The sequence below is a fragment of the Pteropus medius genome, unplaced genomic scaffold, assembly GCF_902729225.1.
Source record: "Pteropus medius unplaced genomic scaffold, Ma_sr-lr_union100, whole genome shotgun sequence".
Taxonomy (NCBI): Eukaryota; Metazoa; Chordata; class Mammalia; order Chiroptera; family Pteropodidae; genus Pteropus; species Pteropus medius.
Genome location: NW_024349222.1, coordinates 2547142 through 2569795, shown reverse-complemented (window position 1 = coordinate 2569795; position 22654 = coordinate 2547142). Strand labels below are relative to the sequence as shown.

Here is a 22654-nt window from a genome sequence, read left to right as displayed (position 1 = left end):
ATAAAAAAAAAAAACTAGTGTGTGCTGCCAGTGTGGGGCACCATTCTAGTACTGAAGAAGAGGGCTGGTGTGAGCAGAGCCAGATAGACACTGAACTGGGCACAAAGTCAAGCTTCTACCTTGAAGGTAGACTGTGATACTGGGTTTTGTGACTGGTCATAACCAAAGAGAAGGGATCAAGAAGAATCTGCATCTTACAACAAAATCAAAATGAAAATGGAGAAAGAGGATGGGACATATCTGTAAGAACAGAGAAGGAATCTAAGTAGCAGCAAACAGAATTAAGGAGAAATATAAATCCCCTATGTGTATGATGTTTCTAGGTTCTTGGTGGCTTTTTTATAAAGCACAACCGTGTAGTGGGACTAGGCAATTTGACATTTTCATTTTATTTCAGAAATGGGTATTGCAAGTTCTCGTCATTACTTCTTACCCATTGACATTCTTCAAATTCATGCCTTCACCATTTCTCATCTGGATTACTGAAATCACCTCTTCACCTAGTCCCCTGCTTCCATTTTTGCCTCCTTCTAAAATCCATCTTTAAAACACAAAACAGACCATGTAATGCCCCAATTGAAGTAATTAAATTCTCTCCTATATTATTTAAAATGAAATGTGAATAGCTTTCAATGACCTACAAGACATGTATGATATGACTCATTGCTATCTATCATTTGTGCCCTTGACAGCCCATAGACTATAGGCACCATGGTCTGCTTTCCATTCCTTCAATATATCAAATTATTTTATATTATAAGACAATTGGATTTGCTATGATCTTTCTCTTAAATATTTAACCCTAGAGATCTTCACATGGTTGGCTCTCAAGTATCCTTCAATTCTCAACTTATCTATATCCTCTACAGAAAAGTCTTCCTGTTCAAACAGTGTAAAATAGCCTCTTTCCTCAATTACTCTCTATCATATTTCTTAGTTTATTCATAGTATTATCAACACATGGAATTATCTTGGTTATTTATTCATTGATATGCCTTCCCCATTAGAATGAAATCTCCTTGAGGACAGAGACGTTGGTTTGGTTTCCAAAGTCTAACAAAGAGTAGCTATATACACAGCTGATGGAGAAAGGAATAAAATGACAAAGGAATTTCAGGAGAGAGGGGGAGGGTTGTGCCTACAAGTAGGAATGAGGTGTTTGTTTGTATTTCCAGCTGCTATGGACTATATAACTCCCAATGTGACTATATTTGGACTAAGGAAGTAATTAAGGTTAAATGAAGTCATAAGGGTGAGGCCTTGAATTGATGAGATTAGTATCCTCATATGAAGAGACACTTGAGAACACTGGAACTTATTCTCTCTCTCCCTCTCTCTTTCTCTCTCTTACACACACACACACAACACACACACACACACACACACACACACACACACACAAGCCACACACACACACACACACACACTGAGGAAAAGCTATCTGAGGACATAATGATAAGGCACCATCTGGAAGAGAGTTCTCATCAGAAATGAAGACAGCCAGAACCTTGATCTTGAATTTCTAACCTCCGGAACTGTGAGAAAATAAATTGCTGTTATTTAAGCCACCCAATCTATAGTATTTTGTTAGGGCAACTGGAGCAGACTAAGACAAAAGCTATGAGGAACTGTGGAGAAAGACAGTCAAAATGAGATATGTAGAGATGTCAGGATCACAAAAGAATTTATCATTGACAAAGGATTACTATTGCAAGTACATGTGTATCACAATTACAAAATCGCTATTATTAGTTAATATAAAGAGAATTTGTAATTAACCAGGAGCAAGAGAAAAAAGTATCAAGAGTTAAAAGATATCTGCAAATAAAGTGAAAAAAGAGCTTCCAAGACAGGCCAACATACTTATTTCCAGAAAGAAAAGAAAAGCCATATAAAAGAGAAAATCAACAGCATATAAGACAGGAAATAATCTTATCTATATTTTTTAACAGAGAGTTATGAGTGACATATTTTGAAATTACACAGGGAATAAAACACTCGAGTCTGGATTCTGAAGATGCTAGACTCAACTGTAAGTTCTACAAATCCCAAAACCTGGGTGTAAATATAGATGTCACATATGAAGGACAGTGAAGAAGCAAAAAAGTACCCCAAGAAAATCCACTTCCCTGCCTCTGGCTACCTTATGGGAAATCAAAGATATCCATACCTGCATTCCGCTAGCATGAGATGGGCAGGCTCTGTTTTCACATGTCAATTACAGCTCTGTTTTCATATGCACATTACAGCACACTTCAGTCATTCACTTAAATAGTGAGAGTGCTATCAAAGATGTCCCGGAAGTCAATCCAATTTCCTAATTTCAGATTCACCCAGGCAAAAAGTGAGAATGAGGCAGCAAAAGTTCATGAAGTTCATTATCTAGTGAACTTGAATAAAGGAGAGCACTGACAAAAAGTTTTGGTCAGTCCAGCTGGATAGTTCCTTTAAGTCAGTAGAGGCCTGCATGATGCAGTTGGCAGGAGAGAAGAAAGAGCCCTTAGCACCTCACTCCATAACGACTTTAGTCCTGAACTCCTCTTCCACGAGGGTTTACACTTCGCATTCTCAATTATAGCTAAATGGTCCTGCCATCTGACTCAGTCCCATTTAAATCTTCACCTGATGCACAGCACAACTTCTCACTAAAGCTCATTTCCTTTAATAATCACAATTCTGATTCTCTTGATTCTGCTGCCCCCATGCACTTCTGACCTTCAAGCCTCTCTTCCTAGGCACAGGTTCTCCCTACTAAACATACTGTTGTTCCCAAAGAGTTCACTTGAGCCACTTAAGTAGAGGACAGACATATTGCAGCTATATTTAAGTGCTTCTTCCAGCTGAAAGCTTCTGGGAATACAATATTTTACTGTTCTTTCCTATGTAAGATTTTCTCCAGAAAGGTAAGGACCAGCATTGGCCCAATGCCCTACACATAGTGGAATTTCAATAAACATATTGATTTAATTTCTCATGGTAAATTATCTAGGGACATTCAAGCCCTTATTATTTCACAAATAAGCTATGTCAATAGCCTTCTACCTGGGGTTCCATGCCTCCAACTTAACCCAGTCTATCGATCTTGACACAGCCAGATTACCTTCTCAAACTATTAATAAGTACCCAGTAAACATCTTGTATTGATAAAGACATAATCCTGGCCATTTTTCTGTAAATGTGTTCTTTACGTATAAAAAGAGTAAAATGTTTCCACAAACTAGTTAGAATTTTAAAAAATGGGAGGGGGGAGTTGAGATGCTATACTACGTTCTCTATTACACTATTTTAATTTTTACTGATTTGTCCATACACTTATCAACTGATTCATTTTCCTAAACATAATGTAGATTATAATCACTAATAATAATCTTGATTTTACATATTTTCCTCAGTATATTAAAGCACCTTGAAAACTATTATTATTTTACTTATTCCTTAAAATAATTATTAGAAATGTGCAAATGCAAGGCAAGAGAACTTAAATGACTTGCCAGTGTCACACAGGAATCTGATGTTATGGCCAGGACTGTAGAATCTGTCCCTGACTCCTAGTCCAACATTTTTTTTAAAGTGCAAAATTTCAAAGAAATAATATCCTTCTTACTAGCTCATGTAACTGAATCATTTATTTCTTGGCAACAATAGTAAAACATTTGTCAGAAATAGCTCTACATTAACTTCTAGTTGCTAAAGAATGCACAAAAAACTTTCTAATCCATCACTGTCAATCTTACTGCCTTTGCCTCATGAGGTTTCTTTCCCTCAAACAAAAGACTAAATTTCCCAGGGTTCATGTTTATTAACACCACACAAAGTATTATATAATCCTCAAACACAATGTAGTCCATTTAATGGCCCACCTGCTAAATGAGCTCCCTCTTTTCCTCACTAAAGGAACAGACATTCAGACAAGGAAGATTCATTGCTATTAAAAATGTAAGGCTCTCCAGTTAATAGTTTAATCTCTGTAGTTTTCCATGCAGGCCATAAAATATGAGAGATCCAATGTTTTCTTTGATAACAATATGGTTTAAGTCAGTCATTTAAAATATAATCACTAATGACTATGATCTACTTATTTCATTAATGTGTCCAGTTTTGTGCTAAATAAAACTATGTAAAATCCTTTGTGTTCCAACTAATATTGTCATTTGAAATTAACTTCTCAACAACTATAAAGGGCATATTTAGAAAAGACAGTCAAATATGTCTGGAGAAAAACCTTAAATGAAGCTGTCTATCATCAGTACCCCCTCACACAAAATAAATGTCCGCTGCTTAAAACTTTAAGAAATATATGCTTCTTTTCCTATTTGTCAAAGACATGCATTCTCATTGTCCAAAGTTTGGAAACTATATGTAGTCTCACAGCTTCGGCAATAATAACATGATGACATTTGGGTGTATTATATTAGTTGTAATTTTTGTATGTTTATGCAACTGCATACATAATAGTAGTTGATTCATAAAATTATCTGGCTGTCTGGCTGTCTGCGTGGGTGGGTAGGTTTTCATTCAACATGTGTCTTGAGAATTCCTAATATCATTAAACAGTTTTAGAAAGTTATATTTGATGTTTGTATGATAATCCATCACTCTATTATAATTTAGTCATTCCCTTATCGTATGTTTATCTTGTTCAACATTTAAAATATTGTTTACAACACTTTGAGAAACATCCCTATGTGTGTATGTGCGTGTGTGCACACACATGTATTTTCCCCTTATCTCAGATATAGTCTTGAAAATGAACTTATAAGGTTAAAGGTATAAATATTTAAGAGATTTAGATTCATAATTATTAGATTACCTTCCAGAAGTGGTAAATTAATAGTATTGACTTACTTTTCTAGTCATAATGTATATTAAATTTTAACTGCAGCCTTATCAGCCTATTTTTTTTCTGTTTTTAAAATTCTTTCTAGTCCCTCAATCCAATGATCACTTGTAGATTCCAATCTTTTGCTATTGTTTTAATTTGAACTTTTTTGAGTACAGATGATGGTGAATAATATATTTATAAGCATGCTTGTTTTATTGGATTTGCTTATATTGTCTGATTATGGTAAGAACTCTGTAGTTGACACAATGTATAAGTATGGCAAATATTTTCATATATTAGTTGTGTCGATTACTAATTTATTCTTTTTATACTCTCAGGGAGGTAAAGCTGATACTCTTTCCCAGCATAGGGAAATAAAAGCTTTCTCTGCACTCAAAAAAAAAAAAAAAAAGATATTACCTCCTAAACAGAGTTTAATGGAAGAAGAAATATAGGCGTTTGATATATAGACATTTGACTTTTTTAAAATTGTGGTAAGACACACATAACATAAAATTTATCACCTTAAGCATTTTTAAGTGTACAGTTCAGTATCATTAAGTATATTCACATTGTGCAACTGATTTCCAATAGTTGTCTATCTTGCAAATCTGAAATTCTATATCCATTAAACAACCATCTTCCATTTTCCCTTTCTCTAGTCTCTGGCAACCACCATTCTACTTTCTGTTTCTATGAATTTGACTCCTCTAGATAGCTCACATAAGTGGAATTATATAATATTTGTCTTTTTGTGAATGGCTTATTCACTTAGCATAATGTCTTCAAAGTTCATATATGCTGTAGCATATGTCAGAATTTCCTGTCTTTTTAAGGGTTAGACATCTATCTTTTAAAAGTCTCATGGGTCCCTTGACATGGACACTTACTAATGAAATAAATCTTCTCTCCCAATTTCCACAGTTTGAGATCTCTTTCACTTCCTGACCACTCTCCCTCCCCAACTCTCACTGATTCCCTCTTCCTCTAGGAAACATCCCTTGTCCCAAACCCTAAGGACATATCTAAATCTATTATTAATCCAAGATGCAAACTTGGATAGAAAAACAGACCAGGCTTGGATTTTATCATCACATGAATCTTTATCTTTTTCTCAATGGGGTTCTTCTCTTTAGCATAAAACACATTTGAATGTCCTAAATTTCACAAACTTAAAACACAAACAAACAAACAAAAAACTTCTCTTTGTGAATGTTTCACTCTAGTTACTACCTTCTCTCAATATATGTATCTTTCTCGAGAAGTCTGATTTTCAAATTTAATTTACAAATATTGTCTTTACCTCTTGGTCTCCTATGCTTTCCTTCTGCTTCTACCACTGCTTAGAAATTATTCTCTCCTCTCCAAAGTAACCAATTTATTGTAAAATTAAATTGATATTTATTATTTTTATTAACTGACTTCTAAGTACCACTTACCCTAGGTACTTATGCCTTTCATCTTAAGATAGCACTTCATCGGTGAGTCCTGAAGCCCTTCTCTCTGCTGGTTCTTCTCTCTTCCTTTTAGATTCTCCTCCTCGGTTTTTTGCATCCTCATCCTCCATTTATTTCTTAATTACTCTTCGCCAGGTATCAGTTCACAGTCCACAGCCTACTTGCCTTCTCACTCTGCATACTCTCAAACAAATACACATCTCCACTTCACTTTCAGATTCATAAATATAACTGCTTAGTTGATACATCATCTTTGCTGTCCTAAAAACATCTCACACTCAAATGTACTATACTGCATATCATTTGTAGAAACTCACCAAAAATATCTTTTGGAAATACATAAATAAGAGAATAAATGAATTATATATTTATGTATCAATGTAACTGTTCTGACAACTTCAATTATTTCATCTCACTAAAATCATTATTCTATTTGGTTGCCCAGCTCTTGAATAGTTCCAGAAAATACAAACCAAGCCTAGAAAAATCAGAACTGTGGAAAAGTGTTCAATTCCAATGGTGTGAATCCTTTCTAGGTCTATGTCTTATAACTTCATTCTTCCCTTGATATTTTTAGAAGGGTACTGAAGAAACTATAATTTTAAATATCCCCACAGGATATTATCACTTAATCATAACTTTAACTAGTGACTTTTCCCCTTCAGAACCTTGATTTTCTCATCACTAATTTGAGGGGTGGGCTAAATGAGCCGTAATAATCCTTTCAGTTCTCATACTTCATGAAAGTAGGTTGAATATTCAACAGTTTACAAGGCAATTTCACACATACTTTTTCTGGCTTGGGTCATAATGCCTCAGTTGTCACATATATTGGCCTTCATGTTAAATACATCAAAAGTTAGAAATTAGGTGAGACTATGGGGGAAAAGAAGGATTTGTAAGTAAAACCACATTATTACTGCATTACATAGCTTCATCTGCGAAGTCTTAAGAGAGAGTATGTCTTAAGGTAACTTCATGACAAAAGCTAGGAATTCTTTACCTTCCACAATAAGTTGCTACAATTGATTTTGTCTATTTTTCATTCGTTCTACAGCACAATAAAATAGTTAAGGGGATGGGCTCAAAAGCTACTTAAACTTTGACCTACATATTACGTGAGGATCTTTGAACTGATCTGGGCAGAGGCCTAACATTCTTCATTTTCATCAATCTCCCAAATGATACTGGCATTGGATGCTGCTGATCTATACATGGCACCTTTTGTAGTAAACCTCTAGATCTAAACTGCCAGGCTTACGTTCTGATTTTAAAACTTATCAGTTTTAAGATATGAGCCAAGGTATTAAATCTACCTGCATCTCAATTTCTAATCTACATAATGGAAAATATAATGATAATGTAGACCTTATAGGACTATTATGAAGATAAAAAGACATCCTCATTTTATCAGAACTCAAAAGAAGAACTCAAAAGTTCTTCAAAGAGTACCTGATAAATAAAACATTCTTGGTAGGTATAGTATTATTTAGCATTTGGTGAGGTTTCTCTTTTTTTCTCAATATAGCTCCAAGTTCTATTTCCATTGTTTGCCTATCAAGCTAAACACAGATTATTTGTTAATGTTTCCCAGACACAGTCTTATTCAACTGAAGTCTCAATCAAAAAGTACTATATAAAAATAAAAATCTTCCAAAAATGGAAGCTGCAGACAACATCCACAATATTTATGAATAGGTTTAATTTATGATTAATGCAATGAATGTAATAAATCTGCCAAAATTACACAGCTACTCCCGCGCTTAGAAATTTTTTAAAGTTCTCCAACGTTCACTAAAAAAGTAAGTCCACCTGACCAGCTATTCAGGGCCCAAACTATATTGCTGACTTTGCCTCCCATCATTGCCTTTACCCACCATACAATCCAGTTAAACAGAACTATTTGTAGGTTCATACTCTCATACTCTCACCCCATATTTTCCCATATAGCTACTAACAGTATATTTTTCCCATTGAAAAAATGTTCCAGCAAAGTATATTTATTTCACTCTTCTATAGCTGACACATATTTATTTCACAAATTCTGAGGGTGAGATAGTCATTCAAATATTATACTCAACCATAAAACCAAGCTAAGTACATAGCACATCAGTAATATCCACAGTCATTTGTGTAGCACTTTATACATTAAGAGCTTTCTCACATACATCATACATCCTTATAAGGTAGAAATCATTTCCTCCATTCTGTAAATAAACAGTCTAAGCCTTAGGGTGTATAAAGAATGTATCAAAGCTCATACAAACTTTGTGATAGGACAACTGATATGTCATATAATTTTCTTTTAGACTGATTAGATATTCCAAAATAACTAGGCAAGTTGTGTGGTAAGCAGCTTCAAAATGCCCACCATGCACACCTACCTCCCATTGCTTACATCCTTATATGATCTCCTCCAAAAATGAATTGCACCTGGTAAGTTGTTTTGAGCAAATACAATATGGTAAAAATGACGGGACATCACTCCTGATATTTGGTTACTAAATATTGTGATGTCTGTCTTGCTCGCACAATCCCTTGCTCTCTCATTTGTTTACATTGATTAAGCCAATTGCTCTTGTGTGAATTGCCTTATGGAAAAGCTCAGAAGAAAAGAAACTGAAGACAGCATCTATCCAAAAGCCAGAGAGAAACTCAGATCTTAGTCCAACAGTCTATAAGGAACTGAATCCAGGTGACAACCACATAGTGTGTTTAGAAACACATTGTACTCCAGAAGAGCCTTGAGATGTCTATGGCCACAGCCTACACCTTGATTATAGTTCTATGATAAAACTGGCACTAAAGAACCCAGTATTAAGCACCATACGGCTACCGCATGACACACACACACACACACACACACACACACACGGTGAAACGTTACTCAGCTTTAAAAAGAAAAGAAGGAAATTCTGCCATTTGCAACAACTTGAATGAACCTGAAGAACATTACACTAAGTGAAATAAGCCAGACAGAGCAAGGAAAATACTGCATGATATCATTTATATGCGGAATCTAAGTAAATAGAACTCATAAGAGCAGAAGAAGTTCTGAGTGGTAAGAAAAATGGGAGATTGTTGGTCAAAATGTACAAAGATTCAGTTATTTGGGGCGAATGTGATGTAATGTCCAGCATAATGACTAGAGTTAAGAATAATGTATTGTATACTTGAAATTTGCAAAAAGAGTTGATTTTAAATCAAAAGTAACAATATATCCCCCCCCGAAAAAAAAAACACCCTAACAATGTGAGGTTATGAATATGTTAATTTTCTTGATTTTGGGAACCACTTCACAATGCATACATATATCAGAATGTCACATTTTATCTCTTAAATGTATACAAATTTTGTCAAGTAGACTTCGATAAAGCTAGAAAAATATAATAGCATCAAAAAATATGTAAGAATAAACAATCAAAGAAGCAAACAACTCTACACTGAAAACTACAAAACACTGTTCAAAGAAGTTGAAGAAGACTTAAATAAATGGAAAGATATCAGTGTTTTTGGATTGGAAGACATATTGTTAAAATGTCCAGATTACCCAAAGAGATCTACAGATTCAATAAAATCCCTACTAAAATCTCCATGGCAATTTTTGTAGAAATAGAAAAAATATCCTAACATTTATATGGAACCATAAAAATACAGAATAGCAAAAATAATCTTGAAATAAAAGGAGAAAGATGGAGGCCTCAAATTTCCTGACTTCAAAACATATTACTTAGCTACAGTAATGAAAATTGGCATGAAGACATACAGATTAACTGATAAGAACAGAGAGCACAGAAATAAAACCACACATATACAGGGAAATGATCTTGGAAAACGTGGCTAAGACTGTATAAAGAGAAAAGGGTAGTCTCATCAACAAATGCTTAGGGAAAACTAAATATCTCCATACTAACTAACGAAATTGAACCCTTATCTTACATTTATGCTATACCTAAAAATAAACTCAAAATAGAGTAAAGACAAACATAAAACCTAAAACTATAAAAGTCCTTGAAAAAATATAGAGGAAAAGCTTTACAACATTTGCCTTGGCAATAATTTCCTGGATATGACACTAAAAGTCAGAAAACAAAAGCAAAATGTACAACTACATAAAACTAAAAAGCTTCTGCGTAGCAAAGGAAACAAACAACAGAGTAAAAAAACAAACTACAGAATGGATAACATATTTGCAAACATATATCTGATAAGGGGTTAATATTCAAAATATATCAGGAACTCAATAACAACAAAAAAAAACTTGATTAAAAAAATGGGCAAAGGACTTGTTTTTTCCAAAGAAAGCTAGAAATGGCCAACCAATATAATAAAAGATGCTCAGCATCATTAATATACAGGGAAATGTAAATCAAAACTACAATGAAATATCATCTCACTCTGCTAGCATGGACATTATAAAAAATAAAACAAAACAGAAAAGAAGTATTAGTGAGAATGTGGAGGAATTAGGACACTTATGCACTATTGACAAGAATATAAATAGTGTAGCCACTACAGAAAACAATATGGAGGTTCCTCAAAAAGTTAAAAATAGAACTATCATATGATCCAGAAATCCCACTTCTGGGTATTTATTCAACATAATTGAAAACTATCTCAAAGAAATATTTGCACACACTCCTATGTTCATTGCAGCATTATACACAATAGCCAAGAGGTAGAAACAACTTAAATTCCCACCAATGGATAAATGGCAAGGAAAGTGGATTAGATATAGATGAGACAGAGATAGAGATAGAGAGAGACAGACAGACAGACAGACAGAGACAGAGAAACTGAGACATACATACACTATGGAATACTATTCAACCTTAAATAAGAAGGAAATCCTGGCATATGCTACAACACAGATAAACCTTAAGGACTGTGAAATAAGCTAGTCATCAAAGAACAAGTACTTCATGATTTCCCTTATACAAGGTATCTAAAGTTGTCAAACTCATAGAAGCAAAAAGAGCCAAGGCTCAGGAAAGGGAGAAATAAGGAGTTGCTGTGCAATGGGTATAGAATTTCATTCAGTCAGGCAAAATAAAATAGTTCTAGAGGTCTACTGTAAAACAATGTACATAGAGTTGACAATACTGTAGTGTACACTTAGAAATTTGTTAATGCGGTAGATTTCATGTTATGGGTGTTTTTTTACCATGATTAGAAAAAAGAAATTTAAGTCTAAAGATGATATGTACATTCAGATGAACTGATGGAAAGTTAAGTAAATAATTTTTCAATTGTTTCAGAGATTCTTTAGATATCAACTTAATGCCAATTAAGTAATAAATTTAAAACATCATCAATTATGAAACTGGTTGCAAACAGCAGAAATGGAATCTAGCTAATTTTAGAAAAAAAGGAATTTGTTGGAAGTGTATTAGAGACATAGCTCAGCTCATGAAATTGGCTGGAGGCTTGTGAACCAACTGAGTAACAGTTTGGTGCCAAGGTAGCTTTGAAAAACAGGGGGGAGAAACCATAGCAGCAATTTCAGAGCAGGTGTAGTCCACTCAGAATTTGTTGCCTCCACCACCACTACAATGAATGATTTTTCTCTTCCTCGTGTCACCAGCTGAAGAGTTAAAGCCCTATAACATTGCAGCTGACCGAATGAGTTTATCTCATGTATCCCTTCATGTAGCGTGGAGGGATACAACTGGCTAGTTTCCAGTAGGTGGTCACCAGGATGTTACCAAGATGCTAATAAAAAGGGGAACTAAAAATTGGGCAAGTAAAAATATCAATATTTTATTAATGCTGTATTAAATACTAAAGATATTGTTTTTTTCTGCATGCACATATTTTTAAATTTTCCCCCTTTTTAAACAGTAGTTATTATGATTTGAATATTTATATTTCATTACTAATGCATATCTGCATTACTTTTGATGTGTTTAGAACAAAAAGAAGATAATAGATGCCTGATGTACCTTTGAGGTTTCGTTCCTTTTGTCAGAATGGTTCATTTACTTTTATTTCTTTAATTTCAAAGGTATTACTAGATAATTTACGTACAGTTGAAGTTCTAGCAGCTCTTGCTCAGAGTAAAATAAATCATCCTAAGAATCTCCTACATGTAATTATAACTTCAAATGTCATCAGTTATGCATTTTGATTGTTTTAGGTACACATAGTGGTGATCCAGGTGTGGAGATGCAAGTCCATCTGGCCAATTATTTTTGCTGTTACCAGAGATGGTTTGTTTTCTCTTCCGTCTAAATTTGAGCAAGAAATATCTTTAGCCAGATCCAAGAAGCTATGATAGTTCTATAATTTTTTGAATAAAGGCAGAAGAAAATAACATGTTATCTTTTTTTTGATGGTCATTTTCTAACATGATATTTTCATCAAAAACATAATTATATGGGCAATATGGAAACAAAATTAGGACTGTCCTTATTTGTAGTCTGTTTATCAAGACTCCTATTTCATATTTGATAGTTATCTGTGTTTGTGTAGCAGAAATATTAAATTTTACCTTAATCAACAAATATGTGTGTGTGTGTGTGTGTGTGTGTGTGTATATATATAATATATAGGAAAAATTTTCCCAACAATATTTAAATAATTCAAATATTTGAAAAAATTTTCCAATGGGATTAGTTGTGAGTTCAATTTAATATTGAATAGGAGTGAACATATGAAAGTATGGTAACAATGCCCAGGAACACTGAGGCTATGTTTTCTTTTGTTTTCCATTTCATGTGGAATGATAATCTACTCAGTGTTAAACCATAAGAAGAATATATTATAAATGACTGCATATTATAAAAAAACTCTATATAAATAATTACACACATATATGATATATATATATATATGTATATGCGCACATACACACACACATTGGTACTGAAAAATACTATATTATTGTCTCTAAAATACAGCCACATTTTTTATACTTATCATTGGTAGAATTTTAAAAAATCAACATAAAAGCAGCACCAGAGTATCAGTTAGATATGAACCTTGACCACAGTCAAGATTTGTGATAGCCTTATTATCATCAATATGAATATTATTAACATACAGTTTTTGCAAGAATGTAGTTAGCCAAAAAGATACAATCACCCCTTGGTATCCAAAGGGGACCGGTTCTAGGACCCCTATGGGTACCAAAATCCACAAATGCTCATGTCCCTTATATAAAATGGTGTTGTACAGTCATGTTTCACTCAATAATGATTATAAGTTCTGAGAAATGCATCAGGTGATTTCATCATTGTGCAAACATCATAAAGTGCACTTACACAAACTTATATGGTACAGCCTACTACACATATGGGATAGCTTATTGCTCTTAGTCTGCAAACCAATACAGCATGCTTCTGTACTGAATACTGTGGGATGTAATAGAATGGCAAGTATTTGTGTATCTAAATGTAGAAGAGGGACATTAAAATACAATACAAAAGATTTTTTTTTAATGGTACACCTATATAGGGCACTAACCATGAACGGAGCTTGCAGGACGAAACGTTGCTCTGGATGAGTCAGTGAGTGAGCGGTGAGTGAATAAGAAGACCTATAGCATTACTGTGCACTGCTATTAACTTTATAAACATTATCCCACAAGCCTGCTTCCTTCTGACGGGGTCAGAAATAGAACATCAAAGTTGTCAGTGCTTCTCCATGAACAGGGATGTGGGATGGATTAATTGGAAATAATCAGGAGGAATTGGCTGAGTAACACATATGTAGATCTCCATACTAGTTACTTTCAGGAGAGAGTGAAAGATGGTCTGAGGAACAGTAGGAATAATAAATCGAGATAGAAAGATAAAGGAATACGGGGTATTGCCAAAGAAATGTGATTATGACTATTGCATATTAGAGCGGTGGTCAGATTAAGAAACATCGTGGTATTCATTAAAAAAAGGGGAGGTATTTAACATGGAGAAGGTGTAGAACTGAGGACTCAGTATTTTGACTTTGGAAATTTGTTTTTGGTTCCTCTGACTCTATCTGGCACAAAGGGTTCTCTCTGACATTGAACTGGTAGAAGAAATAAAACTTACTTATGCTTTATATTATTACCACCTGAACATATTTCCAAAGTACAAGGACAAGCTGGCCCCACATTACCATAGACAGCTTTTACTAAATTGGCAGTAGCACTTAATACTTGTTAAGTTAGCTCTCATGGACCTGTGTCTTGTATAAGATCTTTGGTTCTCAATAAAGAATTTATAATAATGTACTCTTAAGATCACCAAACTAGACCCGGGAGGTCTTGTAGCACCCTCTAAATATGTAGCACTGTGGAGTCAGGCTCCTCAGTGCTGAAATAAGTCAGTGGCTGACTGATTGGGATGTAATCTGTGCACTCAAAATCAAGGTGCGAGGAATGAGAGGGAATCTATTGTCAGGCCCCACAGATATTGCTCCTGTCAGGAAAAAAAAAAAATCTACTGAACTACATATCATTGCATTTCTTACAGTAAATTCAACTGCATTGTAATCATATAGGACCACCATCAAATAGTGGTCCATCACTGACCGAAACTTCATTATGTGGCACATGACTATATTTACATAGAGTACATCCTCTTATGTACTTAAAAATATTTGGAGATTATCTATAATATCTAACACAATGTACATGCTGTGAAAATAGTTGTTATACTATATTGTTTAGGGAAAAATGACAAGAAAAAAAGCCCGTACATATTCAGTGGACACAACCATTGTAGGCCGAACTACATAGTACACTTCAGCAACAATGTAATTTTTTTCTGATAATTTTTTATCTCAGGTTGGTTGAATCCATAGATGCAAAACCTGCAGATATAGAGGGCCAACTGTATTACACAGTTTTCAAACACCTACTACTTTAAAGAAACACTTCGTAGTAGATGTTAGAAAAAGAACTGTTTATCACTTTCATAAATTAGTAAAACCATTTATCTCATTAATAAATGGTTCAATTGTTTTTGTAAGGTAGCAGGTCCTTATAATGGATGGTATAATTAAGGTAATTTTGAACCAAAGACAAAGGTTGCAGAAAATTTGTACTGTCTAAATATGACAAAACCCTTCAAATACTGGCATTTTTAAATGAAGAAACATACACAAAATTTCTAAAGCACTATATTATTTTTTCAAGAGTATCTCACAAGATTACAAAGTCCATTCAAAAGATATCAGCCATTTCAAATTCTCATCAATATAAAGACAGTGTTTACATATATTTTGAAAGAATCAGAATAATTTTCAGAATCTCCAGCACTTATTTGAACATTTGCTGTTATGACCTCAATCAAGAAAACATAACAAAAAACATTAATAATGAGTTTTAAAAAGCATAAATATATATATATATTTTAATACATATGGGTATATATTTCACTATATTTCCCAAATTGAATGTTTTAATAAAAAAATGCATATTTGCTATGAAGTAGTTTTTTAGAAAGACAGAAATTTTTAAAAATAAAATAAATGATATATTCTATGCTTTAAAGAAAAGAGTCTACAGCCATCCCACCCTGAACAAGTCCAATCCCATCTGATCTCAGAAGCTAATCAGGGTCAGGTCTGGTTAGTACTTGGATGGGAGACCTCCTAGGAAGACCAGGTGCTGTAGGCATAAAAATTTTTTTTTTTAAATAAGGGATTGTAAGCTGACAAGGTCTTTGCAATCTGTGAGGTCAACCAAGGGTTGCCTCACCTAAAAAAGAAAAGAAAAGAAAAGTCAGAACATCAGCTATTAAGTATCAAAGCAACCTATGAGAGCTATCAGATATGAGGACTATTTGATATTCAAATGTCACTGTAGTGTAGGACTTATTTGTCTTGTTTTTTAAAAAATTTAATTCATAAAATGTTGATTATAAGTGTCCTGATCTTACTTTAATGTTATATATTTATCACCAAGTTTACCTAAGACATAAACTTAACTAAAGTAGAAATGCAGTTCCTTATTTTGATTCACTTTCACCAAGATTTCTGAATAATCTATATGCAAGATGCATCACAACAAGCAATGAGCTTTGAAAATTTCAGACCCATTTATGTTCACAGACTCCAAAATCAATGTCTATACTTCTTTTTTTAAATCCAATCTCTTGATAGTCAAAGCATAGCCTGATAGGAATCAGTAATTATCTTCTAAATATATCCAAAGTATCATAAACATATCCTGGATAGTCTGTAACAAGGTTGACATATTGATATTTAGAATCTTAAAACTTCCAGAATGCAATTATTTCTACGAACAAATAAATTTTCCACAGATATATTGCTTCTTACTTATTTGTATAATTGAACATCTAGTTCTTTTTATTTAAACCACCACGAGTTAAAACGATCTGCAAACTAAGTGAACATACAGCAGATTCTAGAAAACAAAACAAAGTATTTAATAAAGCTAATTATCTCTATAATTCTTTAATGATTAATTGGCTAATCTCCAACGAACATTTCCAAATACTCTATATAATGATTTCAGAACTGTATTAAAAAATACACTTCTTTATCTTGTTATTTCTGTGTAGTAGCCAATTTTATAACAATAGTTTTTAAAATTTGCATTTATTTTTTAAATTAATATAAAGAGCACCTACAGTGATCTACAACAATGTCTAATAATGAGATGCTGCTGCTGATAATGATGATCATGGTGAAAATGTTTTATTTGTTCCAATGTATATTTCTTCTTTTAAACTATATAGTACTTTAATCCTAAATATATTGTGGAATCATTTTAATTACTGACAATCATCTCCCTAAAATTTTAAACAGCAAGCTGATCCCTCCTATAGGACATAAGTCATTTTTACTAAGAGAAAGAAGTTAACATGTGCATCTACTTTTGCCTAAGAACTTCTCGCATTTGGCCTGTTCAATTTCACCCATCCACTCAGTATAGTACCCTCTAGGTCCATCCATGGTGTTGCAGATGGCAAGATTTCATTCTTTTTTTATGACATATTCCATTGTATATATGTACCATCTCTTCTTTATCCATTCATCCTTTTATGGACACCTAGATTGCCTCCATACACTGACTATTTCAAATAATGCTGCAATGAACATATAAATTCACATGTCCCTACAAAGTAGTGTTTTGGGTTTCTTAAGATCAATACCCAGAAGTAGGATTGCTGGGTCCTTTTTATCCTTATAGCCTTTGTTCTAAAGTCTATTTTGTCTGGTATAAGTATTGCTACCCCAACTTTGTTTATTTTTCTTTTCATGAAATATCTTTTTCCATCACTAATTCAGTCGCTGTGTCTTAGTTGATCTGAAGTGAGTCTCTTGTATGCAGCATATGTAGGAATCTTGTTTTCTTATCCATTCAGCCATGCTATCTTTTGATTAGAGCACTTTTGGAACACATTTACATTTAAAGTAATTGTTGATAGATATATAGTTATTGCCATTTTTATATTCATTTTTTTTTTTGTATTTTTTCTCTTTTCTTCTTAAAGAAGTCCTTCCAACATTTCCTGTAATACTGGCTTGGTGGTGATGAAATCCTTTAGCTTTTTCTTGTCTGGGAAGCTCTTTATCTGCTTTTCAATTCTATGACAGCTTTGCTGGGTAGAGTAATCTTGGTTGTAGATCCTTGTTTTTCATCACGTTGAATATTTCCTGCCAATCTCTTCTGGCCTGCAAAGTTTCTGTTAAAAAATCAGCTGACAGTCTTATGGGAGCTTCCTTGGAGATGACTAATTGCTTTTCTCTTGCTGCTTTTAAGGTTCTCTCTTTGTTTAACCTTTGGCATTTTAATTATGATGTATCTTGGTGTTGGCCTCTTTGGATTCATCTTGCTTGAGACATTCTATGCTTCCTGGGCTTGCATGTCTATTTCCTTCACCAGGTTAGTGAAGTTTTTCATCATTATATTTTCAAATAAGTTTTTAATTTGTTGCTCTCTCTCTTCCCCTTCTGGTACCCCTGTGATGCAAATGTTGGTATACTTGAGGTTATACAAAAGGCCCCTTAAACTATTCCTAACTTTTTGGATTCTTTCTTCTTGTTGCTGTTCTTAGTGGGTGTTTTCTGCTATCTATCTTCTAAATCACTAATTTGATCCTCTGCTTCATCTAATCTACTGTTGATTCCTCCTAATGTATTCTTGATTTCAGTCATTGGATTCTTCAGTTCTGACTGGTTCTTTTTATGTTCTCTATCTCTTTGTTAAAGTTCTCACTGAGTTTATCTACCCCCTTAAATTCATTGAGCATCTTTATAACCAGTGTTTTGAATTCTGCAACTCATAGATTGCTTGTCTCCACTTTGTTTAGTTATTTTTCGGGAGCTTTGTTCTGTTCTTTCACTTGGAAACTGTTTCTTAGTCTCCCCACTTTAGCTGCCCCCCTGTGTCTGTTTCTCTGTATTAGGTAGGGCTGTTATGTCTCTTGGTCTTAGTACAGTGCCTTATTTAGTAGGTGTCCTATGGGGCCCAGTGGAACAGTCTCCCTAGTCACCTAGCCAGGTCCTCCAAGTGTGTCCCTTGTATGTGTTGTGTGTGCCCTACTGTCATAATTGAGATTTGGTTGCTGTTTGCACATCAGAGAGGGATTGACCAATGGGCTGATTGGTTTTGAGGACTGGCTGTGACCAGTGGAGAAGCTGCTGTGCAAGGACTGACTCTATGGAGCCCAATTCGCTTTAGCAGGGCCCTGTTGCCTGCCCAGTCTGCCCTTTTGGGAATGTCTTCCTTGGATGTGGCCCTATGTGGCACTCCAGCTTGGTCCAGGCATGCCAGCCCCAGAACCTCCTGGGAGGGGCTATGACATAAGCCAAATTCAGCCACAGTCTGTGCCCTGTCCGGGGCCAACTGGCATGGCCACCAGGTAATTCACAGATGGCCACCACTCATACTGGGTTTGGAGGTGCCTCAAGAGGCCAAGCCAAGAACTAAGGCCAGTTGCCGCTAATGCAGCTCTTAGAGATGTTCAGCAAGAGGGACTGGGCACACTGAGGCCAGACACTGTTCGTTTGGGTTTTGTAAATCTCTGAGAGATTTTAGAAAAGTTCAGCATGAGCCAAGACAGGCCATTTGTATGAAAAAAAAATCCACTGGAGGTAGCTTGGATGGGCCTGCAAGTTGGGTAGGGTGGAGTCTCAGGGAATCGCCAGGGCAGGGTGACCAGTGTTGACCAGGTTGATAGAGACTCAGTTATAGCGGCTGCCTGTGTCTATATGTTGTGAAAGAGGAGAGCTTAACAAAGAAACAATGGATTCTGCCAACTCTTCGTCTGTCTGGGAGAAAGCTGCCCTGCTAGCCCTCTCCCTGAAACCAGACAACTCAGTGTCTCCCCGTATGTCTCTGAAGCCCTTCAAACTGCTGTCCCAGCACTGGAGCTCAGAGCAAGTGAGTCTGTCAGTGAGTAAGTCTATGCATGGGCCTTTTAAGAGGAATACTTGATCCTCCAACAGCCCTTCTTCTTACTCAGCCATAGTCTCTGCTGGTTTTCACAGCCAAGATTTGTGGGGACTTCTCTTCCTGGCACTGGAATCTTGGGCTTTGGACTTTGGTGTAGGGTTGGAACCACTCGCCCCTCTGGGGAATCTTCCACAGCTGAGATACCTCTCCCAATTTTTAACACGCAGGTGTGGGACAAGGCTGTTTCATGTCTCTGTCCCTCTCACCAGTCTTGAGGTGGATTTTTCTGTATAACTTTAGTTGTAGAAGTTCTGTTCAGGTGGACTTCAGGTGAATCCTCAATGATAGTTGTTCTATAGTTTAGTTGTAATTTTTATGTAGTCGTGATAGGAGGCAAGCACAGAGTTTACCTATTCTACCATCTTGACTGGAAATAAAATCTTCATTTTTAAGTAGGTTAGATATCTTGCAGATTGCACGTTATTCATACTATTATTAATCAAAATTTGTAATTAGTTAAATGCTAGTTAATGAGCAAAACTAGTATTCAATTCCCATGTGTACTGTTGACTATCAGCCTGTTTTGTGGACTTAAGTTATACACTAACTCAAGTAGAGAATTATGCAAAAATCAGGGATAAACTGGTGCAGACTTATCATCAATTACCAAGGTCAAAATCCAAGCTCCAAGTCCTATGAATTGGCAGCAATATCCTCACTGGAAGTGAGACAGAAAAATCATTCAGAATATATATCATTCAGAATATAATCACTTAGCAGAAATCCAATGAATACCAATTAATATGTCCTCATATTTTAAGATTTTATTTTAATGTCAGAGTTGATTAATAGGCATTAGTAAGTTACTATGTCTATCTTTTTTTAATTGAAATACAATTAACATATAATATTAGCTTCAGGTATACAACATAATGATTCAATAGTACTCTATCTTACGGCTCTATGTTTGTTGAAAAAAATGCACAATGTAGTATGATATATAAGTTTATAACAACGCAAAAAAAGTCAAAGTAATTCTCAATGAACAGAGATAGGACATTAAGCTTAAACTCTATATTTTGCTAATATTTCAAAATTTAAAACAAAAGCGTTAAAAGTAGAGCACAGAATCTGAAAGTTAATGATTGGCTATAAAGCATCATTGAAATCCTTATCAATCTCATGTGAAATAAGTTAAACATCTCTTGGTAGCTTAGAGTTAATTAAAATACCAGTTTCAAGATATCCTCTCTGAGTCTCTAATAATATATAAAAATGGAAATATTTCACTTGTAAAGATCAGGTAGAGCAATGAATGTAAAAATACATACCAAAAAGGACTCAAAAATTTGACACTAGTAGTTATTTAATAATATGCATTGCTAAAAATATTTAAAAATGAACAAATAACTTATGTACTATAATACTAAGAAAAGCACAAAAAAAATCTAATGTTATCCATTCCTGTATATGTTCTTGCTAATTTTATTTCATCATTATATTTTCTTTCACTTAATTTTGCTTTATTTCAAGCTCGTTCCATATTCTTTATTTCTTATGTATTTTCTGCTTGTTTTAGAAATAGAAAGTCGCTCATTTAACTTGGCCATTTATATTAGTAAGCAGTATCCATTTTTTGCCAAGCTTTCGTTAAATCTAACATAATTCATTCCAATCAATTTCTTCATTTTTATTTCCAATGTTAATGATCCAATTTGCATTCTTTGCTAGGACCATAATTTTGGCAGTGTCTACAGGGTAGACAAGAAGACTGCTATAGAATTTAATATTCATTAAAAAGAGCATTTTAGTGTTTATTTTTAGCAATATATGCCTTGTAAATGACAGTAGCTTTTTAACTAAAGAAGATACTATCTATATTGTTTATGTATTATTTCAAATTAAAGCTTATCAACATAATATAAAATCATTACATTTTTTAATCTGCCAAATAAATCCAAGAAACATTTTTGTCAAAGCCAACCACATTTTTCTAGTCCTGAAAGTGATGAAATATAAGTTCTGAAATTGAATAGGTAATAGTAAAATCAGCCTTCACTCCTCGTATTCAAGTTTACTTATGCAAAGAATTGTTAAATAGTCTATCAACAAAATACGTTAGAGTTTAATGCCCATGTAACTCCTGGGTCTTTAAAAATCTGAACAAATGAAAAAAGGATCAAGGGATAGAACATCTACTTCATCCTTGACCTTGCCCATGGGATCAAGATAGACAATCTCTCTACTGAAATGGATATAGACACATTTCTATTCCACTAATACTAAAAGAGTTATTTAGGGCCCATTAAAAGAAAGAGAATCACTCTAATTTACATTAAGCATCCTAAGAATTGTATAGAACTCTTGGATTAAAATTGTTTTGGCTAATAGTATTTATTGAACAACAAAAAGTCATCTTTAAGAGACTGTTCTTAAGCTCTCACATGGGCTCCAAACACTAAATAGGAATCTGTAAAAGCAACAGTATGTTTCTAATAAAGAAGCTCTATATTAAAAATAGGCTGCCATGAGATAAATTCAGATTAGTGTTGGCTAAAGGAGAATTCTTTTAAACTTAATTAAATAGCCCAACTTATTGAACAAGGCAATCAGCTTTATTATTAAATATTTTATAAGGAAAATAAACGTACGTATGTTTTGTGCTGCGGAATCTGTGCCACAGCTTTACCTACTCACAATATTTAGATTAGAACAGGAACTTGCAGTTATTATACAGCTAATAGAAAAGATTTATTTGTAGGGAAAGAAGAGGAGAAATCAGAAATTCTGAGGTTGAAAGGGAGGAATGTTGAAGTTTTTGTCTCCTCTAACACAAACACCCATCTCTTTAGAGTGAATGTCTCAGACTCTAGTGTCTCACTGACTGGATTATGTACCCTGTTCCATTTCTGATTTCCCAATGGCATCAATCTGTTCAAACATAATTCCTAGCAATAGTATCAATGTCATGTGCTTTGGAAAGATTAGATAATATACAGAAAACATTTATCATAAGGTCTTATATAC

At 34.2% G+C, this 22654-nt stretch overlaps 1 protein-coding gene and 1 pseudogene across 6 annotated transcripts in view; one reads left to right on the top strand and one right to left on the bottom strand.

Annotated features, from left to right (window-relative positions):
- LINGO2 (leucine rich repeat and Ig domain containing 2) overlaps positions 1–22654 on the bottom strand; it is a 1089314-nt gene that overhangs the window by 1012357 nt on the left and 54303 nt on the right. The gene's annotated exons all lie outside the window — the stretch shown is intronic.
- LOC120617180 (uncharacterized) lies at positions 15762–15880 on the top strand (annotated as a pseudogene).